Below are 10,988 nucleotides of genomic sequence, written 5' to 3' on the forward strand. Positions count from 1 at the left end.
GGTAGTCCCAGCTACTGTGGATGGAGGCTGAGGTGGAAGGACCCCCTGACTCCAGGAGTTCAAGACCAGTCTGAACAGCATAACAGGATCCCCATCTCAAAAGGAAGGATCCCTGGTCCTGCGCAGATAAGTACTGATTGTGTAGAGGGGACAGCAAGAACTAGAGTGGCCTTTGGAAATCGTGTCCCACGGCAACAGGGAATGGGGCGGGCAGGGGTCATGGAAAACACGCTCTGAAAAACAGGAGGGAAGCCAGTGTCTCGCAATCCAGGCGTGTCCAGGAGGAGGAGGCTGAGAGCACCAGATATTACTTCCTGCAGGACAGGGGTGTCACCTAAGAACGCTGACAGGTGGTTGCCAGGAAACTGAGCTGCCTCCATGGACATCGCCAGGGAGAAGCATGGGTAGGGAATTCCTGGGGAGCGTGGCAGGTGAGCCTGGGCAGAGCCCAAGGAAAGTGTGGTCCTATCCCTCCATCCCCTTGTGCAAAGCTGGGCGCAGTGGGGCACACCTGCAATCCCAGTACTTGGGAGGCTGAGACAGCAGGATTGAAAATTCAAGGCCAGCCTCAGAAACTTAGCAAGACTCGATTTCAAAATTTAAAAAAAGTTATAATAAACAGGGCTAGGATGTAGCTAAGAGGGAGAATGCCCTTGGGCTCAATATCCAGCACCCCACCCTCACACCCCAAAAATCTCCCCATACAAGTTGGGAAAGGTAAAGACATGGTGTGTGTCAGGGAAACTTCTGGTCCCACAGCAGGGAGGGAGGCCTCATGGTCCAGAGGACACGGGGCCGAGGGTCCTGCAAGCTGCCTACAGGGGAAGGCTCTGGCCTCTCTGAGCCTTAGTTTCCTTACTTGTTAGATAAAGGGCTGATTTTTATAGTTCTCTTCAGCCCTAAAAAGCGAGGCAGACACAAATGTGGGCTATGTGGTCATGCTGATGTGCACGGGACTGCAGACCGGAGCTGCTACAGAATCTTCCTCTGCAGTCACCAAGGCCCGGTGTTGACCTCTGATACCCCCCACAGCATGGGAGAGGAGGTGCTTGTATACACCACACTAAGTCTGCCTAAGCTGGGCTGAAGATCCACTTGCAACATTATATCAGATCTGGAAACGGACAAACCCTCTCTCACAACTCAACCAGGTAAGACTTCATTCTAAGGAGATCATTAGGGGAGTGTGCAAAGATGTCAGAATGAGGGAGCAAAGGAAATAAATGTCCAGGAAAAATAAAGGAAAATTTATCCATATAGTGGAATACTATGCAGCCAATTAAAAGGATACTCACTAACCTAGAAAAAGGTGATAGTATGTATGGAGAAAAAATAAAAAACTAGGTGGCAGCCAGGCTTGGTGGCGCACGCTTGTAATCCCCGCGCTTGGGAGGCAGAGACAGGAGGATCATGCAGGTTCGAAGCCAGCTGTGCTGGCTTAAGAGATCCTGTTTCCAAATTAAAAAAAAAAAAAGTATAAAATAGGTCTGGGAGTATAGCCTGGAGGTAGAAGGGTTTCCAGAAACCCCAGTACCACCAAAAAAAAGAGAGAGAGAGAGAAAAAAACACTAGGTGGCAACATAGCAAGTATGCACGATCCCACTCTCAGGAAGGTGCCGTCAATGAACCTATATATCCAGGGGCGGGTCTGGCAGGGAGAGGCCGGTCGCTGTCTCTAAGTCAGATTTCAAGGCGCTTTAATTTCTTTAGTGTTTCAATGTCCTACCACAGACACGTGGCCAGCCCTTCTTATGCAAGAGTTCCACATCCCAAACTCAAACAACCATGTGTTGAAAATATCTTAAAAATGATGAGACTTATGCGTCTTCATATATACACAATGGAATTTTACTCAGCCATAAAAAAGCACAAAATATGTCATTTTCCGCAAAGTGGTTGGATCCAGAGAATATTGTGCACAAGAAGATGACCCAGTCCCAGAGAGTGAAGGGGCCGTCTGTCTGCATCAGATGTGGAAGCCACAGGGAATTTGGGAAACAAAAAAGACCAGATAAATAAGAAGAGTTACCAGAGGAAAATCGGACGGGGAGGTTGGGCGGGCGCTGGGCAGGTGAAGCGGGGGACTTGGGGAAGGAAACAGATCAAATAACCCTATGCTCATATATGAATTTATTAATATTAATTTTTTTTGCAGTACTGGGGATGGAACCCAGGGGCATTCTACCTCCGAGCTACGCCCCCAGCCCTATTTTTTTTTTTTGTGGTACTGGGGTTCCTGGAAGCCCTTCTACCTCCGGGCTACACTCCCAGACCTATTTTTAAATTTTTATTTGGAAACAGGGTCTCTTAAGCCAGCGCAGCTGGTTTTGAGCCTGTGGGATCCTCCTGTCTCTGCCTCCCAAGTGCGGGGATTACAAGCGTGCGCCACCACGCCTGGTCCCAGCCCTAATTTTTAGTCTTTTTTTTTTTTTTGAAACAGGGTCTCACTGAGTTGTGAATGGCCTTGCTAAATAGCTGTCCTCGAACGGTGATTCTCCAGTCTCAGCCTCCCGAATGCTGGGATTACAAGCATGCACCATCATGCTAGGCTATTCAATATCAATTTTATCAATTTTAATATTAGGTATAGAGAGCAGAGTTCGGAGAGGGAAGGAGGTATTCTCCCGCCGGCCACCGGCCCCCGCGGCCACGCGGGGGCTGGGGGTTGGCCCCCCACGAATAAAGCCTCTCGTAATTTATTATGGATCTCGGCGTGTCTCTATGCTAGTGGGGCACCCCGCATTTTTCTACAATTTTACATTTTGGTGCCGAAATTCGTACTGGACTTTTGGGACCTGACTTGGACCTGCGCTTACTGGACTCGGACTTTCCATCCCCTCTCTGCGCGCCGCCCGCCCGCCCGGCCCGCGGACTTCTGCAAACTGCTGAAAAAAGGTACACGGCTCCGCTGGGATGGGCCGGAATGCCCGCCCGCCCGCCCGCGGCACGCCGAGCCGCCTCTGGGCGCTCACGCCGCCCGCCCCGGCCGCGCCCCAGCCCGGGCTGTGCGACCGGCCGAGCTGCGCCCCGGTCCGAGCCGCGCGGCGAGCACGCCCGCGGCCCCGAGCCGCCAGCCGCCCGCCCGCGCGGCGTCCGCGGACCCGGCCGCACTGTGCCACTTGGCGCGCCTTGGCTTTCTCTGCGCCTGGCGCCGCGCCCACCGCGCCCGCAGACCCAGGATGGGGCCGCACTGCCGGCCTGCGCGCTCCCATCACCGGGGCAGGCCCGCGGCCCCGCGGACCTCTCTCCCACCGGCCCGCCAACTCCAGCCTGTGCTGCACATTCCTTCTCTGCGCCTGGAGTGCTTAGACCCGCCCGCCCCTGCCTGCCACGCGGCGCAGGCCCCTGCGCCGGCTCTCTGCTGATTGCGCCCTTCACCCTCTGCCCGCCCACCCCGCTGCCCGGACCCGGCCATTTCGGTAAGCACCCACAGGGCATCACTGTGGGGGAAAGCCCGCCATCTTTGGTCCACGTGTAATCACTGAGGTGCCGCCATGTTTCTTTAACCCCTCCCACGTCATGGCCTCGCTGGAGGCCCCGCCATCTTTATTCCCGCCCACTTTCCATTCCTAACCAATCCTAGGAGTCGGCGGCCATTTTTAAAAAACTTTTCGCAGCCATCTTCAGGCCAGATCTCCACATCAGCCTCTCTCGGCGGTAAGCTTCCTCTTAAGGAACTAAGTGGGTTCTGCCTAACTCGGAGGGTTCTGACTGACTGACTGCTGTAAAATCCGGTACCGGTGTCCTCCAGTTCTCCGACCGTCCAGGACGGTTGCGAGGTGTGAAAGAGACAAGAGACGTCTGTTCTCGGTCACACCTACTCTGTACCGAACTAGGCAGGGCCCTGGGACGCTGGAGTTTCCTGCCTTTGTTCTCGCTCGCCCACTTACAACTCATGGGAGGAAGTCAGCCATCTAAGATTGAGATCGATTCTCAATCCCCGCTGGGCCGTGTGTTATCTAATCTGCAGGCTCTGGGATTCTCAGGGGAACTGTCCCCAGAGAGACTTATTTCTCTTTGTACTAAGATCTGGCCGACATATAATTTGGCCAATGACATTCGATGGCCTGCCAGGGGCACGCTAGACTCTAGGACGCTGATGGCTCTCAGTGAATATTGCACGCGTTCAGCAAAATGGTGTGACCTCGAATATTTACAGCCCTTCTGGCGGCTGCATTTTTTGTTTTCTCCCTCTACCGGCTCTACTGCTGCCCAGGGCATGCAGGCTGGAGTATCCCGCCAGTCACAGCCGCCATCTTGGACACCACGTGGCAACTCACAGGCGCCACCTGGTGGCCATTCTGGGTCACAGGCTTACAATTCTGCAGACCCACAGCAGCCATCTTGCAATAAAACATGGGGGCCGGGGTCTGACCCAGCTGGGTTACAAGCCCCATCTTCCTCTCTCCTGGCCCCACTTCGCGAAGTGGCTGGAGCAGAAGGGGTGATACGGGTCCATGTTCCTTTTTCCCTTCCTGACCTCACTCAACTAGAAAAGAGATTGGGGTCCTTTTCTTCCAATCCTTCTGGTTTTATCAAGGAATTCCAGCACATTGTGCAGGCATACGATCTAACGTGGCGGGATTTGCATGTCATTCTAACCTCTTCTCTAACTCCAGACGAACGTGATCGGATCCTGAAGGCAGCCAGAGAGAGGGCTGACCAGAGTCATTTAACAGATCCAGGGCTTCCTATTGGTACGGCTGCAATTCCATCTGAGGAGCCCCACTGGAATTATAATGTAAAGGAGGGAATAGAAATGAGAAATTATATGATACAATGTCTTCTTGATGGTATGCGAGATGCTTCCCATAAGGCGGTTAATTATGATAAGCTCAGGGAAATCACCCAGGGTCCAAATGAAAACCCAGCAGTTTTTCTTAATCGGTTGCAAGAGGCCCTTACGCGCTATACCCGTCTAGATCCATCCTCTGAGGCAGGCTCGATCATATTGGCCACCCATTTCATTGGGCAAGCGGCTCCTGATATAAGAAAAAAGCTAAAGAAAGTTGAGGATGGCCCACAGACTCCTATTCGAGACTTGATGAACATGGCATTTAAAGTCTTTAATTCCAGAGAGGAACAGGCCGAAGCAGAGCGTGCTCTCCATCTTCGTCAGATGGCGGACTTACAGTCCCAGGCCCTGATTGCAGCCCTGAGGCCGGAGGAGGAAGGTCAGCCCTCCGGGTGGCAAGCGCCACCCAGGAGAGGACGACAGTAAAGACAACCACCTCCAGGAGCCTGCTTCAGGTGTGGAGTATATGGCCATTGAAAGGCGAATGTCCTTTAAAAAGCGGTGGACCTCAGGTACCTCACTACAGGGGGTCTACCCTTCTGGACAAGGACCCGCCGCTGGCCCTATCTGGTCTGACCAAGGACTGACAGCTCCTGGAATTCCTCGTCCTCCTTCCTCCATCTTCCTTGCTGGCCCAGGGTAACTGCAGGTACAGGGTAAGCCAGTTTCCTCTTTGGTGGCCTGCTCGATCTTTCAGGCCTTAGTTTCCTTCTCAAGTCTCGGTTCAGGATGATGAGGCAAGCCCTCCAGCCTCTGCCCACAGCTTAGGCCATATCTAAAAGGGCTCTGTTACAACAGCTCCAGGGACAAATTCTCTTGCACGGTGTTGGGATCCACTAAACTTTGTTTCTCTCGACATAACTCTCTTTGATGTTTATATTTTAGCAGGTCCACTTGTTTACATACTATGGTGCTCTCCCTCCTCGGATGCCAAATTGCCTAAGTATTAAACTTCTAAAATGGGTAACTGATGCTCCCAAGGCAGTGACAGGTGTTTAACCAGACATATCCATACTCACTCAATGCTGAAAAGAGTGGTGTGGGTCTGCTTCGGGAGTTGCTGCTATTAATAACTCTGATCTAATAAAAAAACTGCTAAAGGGGCGATAGACGTTCTCCTCAGGAAAATGTTGCTATTCAAGTTAGTAGATCTAGTGACTGCCTTGTGTCTAAAAAGGCTTCTGCCCAGCCTGGGTTCCGTTCTCACAATTTTCTTTTTCTTTAATAGCACCTTGCCTGTTAGTCTCCTCAAAGCAAACCGGCCACCGAGCTCTCCAGGGTAACCTCCAACTCCAACAGCCACCTGCTCCCTTCCGGCGGCTCAAATTCCGACCTCTCCCGACCTGGGGCCTTTGACTGGGGCCCTTGATTGACGTCGCCCAATATCAGCATGAAGCCGCTAGATGAGCAAAAACCACGCCCTTCTGCAACCCCTTAGTCAAAGCCCTTCTGCACCCCTGAGTCAAAGAGGTCGGAATGTAAGGTGTGAGTCACCCCCCTACCCCACAGGGGGCAGGGCTGAGAGCTAGGAGGTGGAGCCCGCGATTCCGGGGACAGACCTCCCGCCCCGGAAGAGGGAGTTCAGAGCAGAGTTCGGAGAGGGAAGGAGGTATTCTCCCGCCGGCCACCGGCCCCCGCGGCCACGCGGGGGCTGGGGGTTGGCCCCCCACGAATAAAGCCTCTCGTAATTTAAAAAAAAAAAAAAAAAAAAAAAAAAATTTTAATATTAGGTATAGGGAAAAGGAAGAAGCAGGGTGGGACCCGGAGGGGAACACGTTCTGTGTGCATGTATAATTATAATACACCGGCCGGGCGTGGTGGCGCACGCTTGTAATCCCCGCGCTTGGGAGGAGGAGACAGCAGGATTGCGCAGGTTCGAAGCCAGCTGCGCTAGCTTAAGAGACCCTGTTTCCAAATAAAAATTTAAAAATAGGTCTGGGAGTATAGCCCGGAGGTATAAGGGCTTCCAGGAACCCCAGTACCACCAAAATAAAAATAATAATAATTATAATATACCAATAAAAATTTTTAAAAATTTAATTATGAAGCTGGGCATGGTGATGCACGCCTGTAATTCTGGTACTTGGGAGGCTGAGACAGGAGGATCGAAGGTTTAAGGACAGTCTCAGGAAGTAGTGAGACTGTCATCAGCCTAGCAAGACCCTGTTTCAAAAATAAAAATAAGATTTCACGGCCAGCCTCAGCTACTAAGTGAGGCCCTCTGCAACTCAGCGAGGCCCTGTTTCAAAATACAGAATAAAAAATAGGGCAGGGGTGTAGCTCGGAGGTAGAGTGCCCCTGGGTTCCATCCTCAGCATTGCAAAAATAAATAAATAAATAAATAAATAAATAAATAAATAAATAGGATGATGTACTATACACAAACGCTGTGCCGTTTCATATAAGAGCCTTGACCAGCCTGTGGATTTTGGTATCCTGGAGCGTCTTGGAGCCAATCCCTCTCGGACAACAATGAATGACTGTGTTCTATTTGTATACTGGAAAAGTTGGACAATATTAAAACAGTCCCCACGAAATAAAATGTTCAGGCCACCTGAAAAATGTTTGCTTCTCCCCCATTTGAACTCTCTTGGGGCAGGGCAGGGTCAGCTGCCGGCCGCAGCCCCAGAGCCTGAGCCCGGTATCTGTCCACAAAGATGGAGTGCGCTGTGGGGTCAATCAGCTGAGCTCTCCCCGGCCGGGATCTCACGACTTGCCCCTCCCCGTGCCCGGCGCCTGGCAGGGGCGGCGCTTGCCGAGGAGTGTTTGGGTGGACATTCTCCAACACCTCAGCTTGGAGCAAGGAAGATCCATTTGTTTACGGAGCAATTCCCAGAGATTCCAGCTCAGCTGTACACAGGCTGCCAAGCAGGAGCCGGGCTACGGGTCCTTAGGGCATGATGGGGGGAGGAGAGCCCAAGGAGAGGGGCTAGGGGACACTCAGAGTCCCCAAGACCACACCCCAGGGCCCCGCCTCTGAGCATGGCCGCCTCCGGAGCATGAGGTCCAAGGAACTTTTTTTTTTTTTTGGTGCCACTGGGGATGGAACCCAGGGACATTCTACCTCTGGGCTACACCCCTGGCCCTATTTTATTTTTATTTGGAAACAGGGTCTCACTAAGTTGCAGAGGGCCCAAGTAGCTGAGGCTGGCTGTGAACCTGCGATCCTGTCTCAGCCTCCCAAGTGCTGGGATTATAGTCGTACACACCACCTCTAGCTTTCCCCTTTTTAATTGTGTGTGTGTGTGTGTGTGTGTGTGTGTGGTACTGGGGATTGAACCCAGGGGCATTCAACCTTTGAACTACACACCCAGCCATATATATATATATATATATATATATATATATATATATATATATATATATATTATTCTTTATTTTGAAGCAGGGTCTAAGTTGTGGAGGACATTACTAAGTAGCTGGTCAGGCCCTGAACCTGCGATCCTCCCTGTCTCAGCCTCCCAAGTACTGGGATTACAAGTGTGCACTATCACGCCCGGCTCCTTTTTAATTTTTTGTTTGTGAAACAGGGCCCTGCTCGTTTGCTGACAGTCTTGCTAAGTTACTGAGGCTCTGCTCAAACCCGCGATCTTCCTGGCTCCCCTTCCCAAGTACAGAGATTACAGGTGAACACCACCACGCCTGGCTCTGAAGGACATTTTACTTCCAACCCATAACAAAGAGCCAGAGACTCCACACTGGCACTTTCGAACAGCCAGCCGACCTACCAGCCGAAGGACTGAAACGCAGACAACTGCCGGACAGAGCGTGGGACTGTCTCTAAGGGGCCGGGCCAATCCCACAGACAGGACCCTGCTGGAATAAATATGAACTCGGGGAGAAAGAAGGGGCCCAGGGCAGGAGGACGAGTCCGGCGAGACCCCCCAATTCAGCGGGCTTCCAGGCTCTATCTTCTCCTGATGGACATTTTTTCCACCCAGAAAAGCCCTCTGACCAGATGACATTTCTACAAATGGGGACAGTAGTCCAGAAGACAGGCGGCAGGCATCGCACTCCTACAGAATAAACCGCTCTCACGCGGTGTGGAGAAATATATTTTAGATCCACTCACAGGATAAAAGTTGGCTGATTGGTAATTCAGGATCAAGTGCTCCTGTTCACAACATCCCAGTGTCCTCTGGGGTTTCTCACGCAGGTTAGCTCTTCACCTTGGGGCGTGGCCGCATCCCCTGCAGGTGGGAGGGTGCGTAAGGCCGGCCGACCTGGCTTCCGCCGAGTTTGCCCATTCAGTTTCAGTGCTGGCCACTCTCCCACGAGCAGCGAGCAGCTCAGTGACCTTGGGCGAGCACCTCCTGCATGGCCTCGGCGTCTGATCTGTACAGCGGGATTGGTTAGAGAAGCATACTTTGCGGGTTGCTCTAAGTGTGAAATTAAAATGTTCGAAATAGGCTCAGCACAGAGGTATCCACAGATTTTCTCTCTAGCCTTGTTTACTTTGCTTCCAGAAGAGAGACCATTTCCATTTCTCTCTCTCTCTCTCTCTCTCTCTCTCTCTCTCTCTCTCTCTCTCTCTCCCCCTCTCTCTCTCCCTCTCCCTCCCTCTCCCCTCCTCCTTCTCCCCCATCTCCTTGCTCTCTGAAGCTCTGTGCTCCCCAGCCTCCTCCTCATTAGAAGCCACCCTGCCATCTCAGCTCCATTACAGCCAGATTACATAGGCCTGTGTGGAATCATCACCCGCCATTTAGAGCCTTGTTTCCATGGGAAATGGCTTTGAGGTTCCAGGCAGCCCCCTCCTAGAAACCAACTTTTGGAACAGCAGCCACTTGGCAGCGGAGGCCTCTGAGCTCGTTCCCATGGCAACCAGCTACTCCCAGAGCCCCGCCCAGCGCACAGGCGGTACCAGCCACCTCAGCCATGGCTCATACTGGAAATGGCTTCCCAAGGCGACAATGCCTTCTGGGCAACTTTAATAACATGCGCATCTTTATTCGAGAGAGAGAGAGAGAGAGAGAGAGAGAGAGAGAGAGAGTGTGTGTGTGTGTGTGTGTGTGTGTGTGCGTGTGTGTGTTCAGTGTCCTGAATTCAGAGGCGTTCTGCCTCTGATCTACACCCTCAGCCCTTTTTAAATGTTTGTTGGGAAACAGTCTCTCTAGGTTGCCGAAAGCCTCACTATGTTGCTGAGGCCTTCCTCGAACCCGCGATCCTCCCGTCTCGGCCTCCCAAGTACTGGGATTCCAGGTGTGCACCACTGTGGCCAGCTCCTCGGGCATCTTTAAACTGAGAAGTTGTTGTGCTGTTTGTTGTTTTATTGAATGGTTTTTTTTTTCCCTCCGTCTCTTTCCCCATGGTTAGCATCCTCTTGTGTGATCTGAAGTTGTTTCCTGGAGGCCAGCCTTGCCAAGCTCTGTGAGGGCAGGGGCCCTGGCGGGGGGCCAACCCGGGGGAGGTTCAGAGCCCAGTCCTGCCGCAGGGCAGCCTCCCCTGTGCCAAGAAGCAGGAGGGTGAGGCCCATCCTCCTGAAAAGGCAGCCGGCTCATCCTCCCAGAAAGCGGGTGGCTGGGTGGGCTGGTGACCCGGTGTGACTCCTTCATTAAGCGAGTATCCAAGGGTGGCAGGTGGGTCTGCGCCTCCTGGGAAGAGTCCTGGGCCGAGTCCCAGCGGCTCCTAGTGGGCTCTCAGCCGGGGCGTGGTGGGGTCAGTGTCAGCCTCAGCTTTGTATCTAGGCAGCCTTTGTCCCGTCGGCGCCTCTGATGTGTGCAGGTTTCTTGACCTCCTGGAGCCCCAGTTGGCCGTTTATTCTTGGGGGCTGGATGGGTGCTAGAAATTAAACCCAGGGGCATTCTACCTCTGAGCTACACCCCCAGCCTTTTAAAATTCTGAAACAGGGTCTCCCTACGTTGCTGGCTAGCTGCGAACCTGCAGTCCTCCTGTCTCAGCTTCCCTGGTGGTGATACCATAGACGTGCACCACTGTACCCCCACGAGGCGCTTACCAGGGCTTCTACAGAGCTGGCGTCCCCAAAGAACAGCCCCAAACGACGGTGTCTGTTGTCTCAATTATCTGCACACGTGAAAGAAATGGCTTTGACTACAGACGCTGTGGAGGGATCGTGGGCTCCCCGGCCACGCTCTGCACCCCCCGCACCACCCCCAAAGCAGTCTCACAGAGTCCTGGCCAGAACCAGCGGTGCCAAGAAGGGCCCACAGAACAGTAGCAAACGCCACCACTTAGT

The sequence above is a fragment of the Muscardinus avellanarius genome, assembly GCF_963383645.1.
Source record: "Muscardinus avellanarius genome assembly, chromosome: 5".
Classification (NCBI taxonomy): domain Eukaryota; kingdom Metazoa; phylum Chordata; class Mammalia; order Rodentia; family Gliridae; genus Muscardinus; species Muscardinus avellanarius.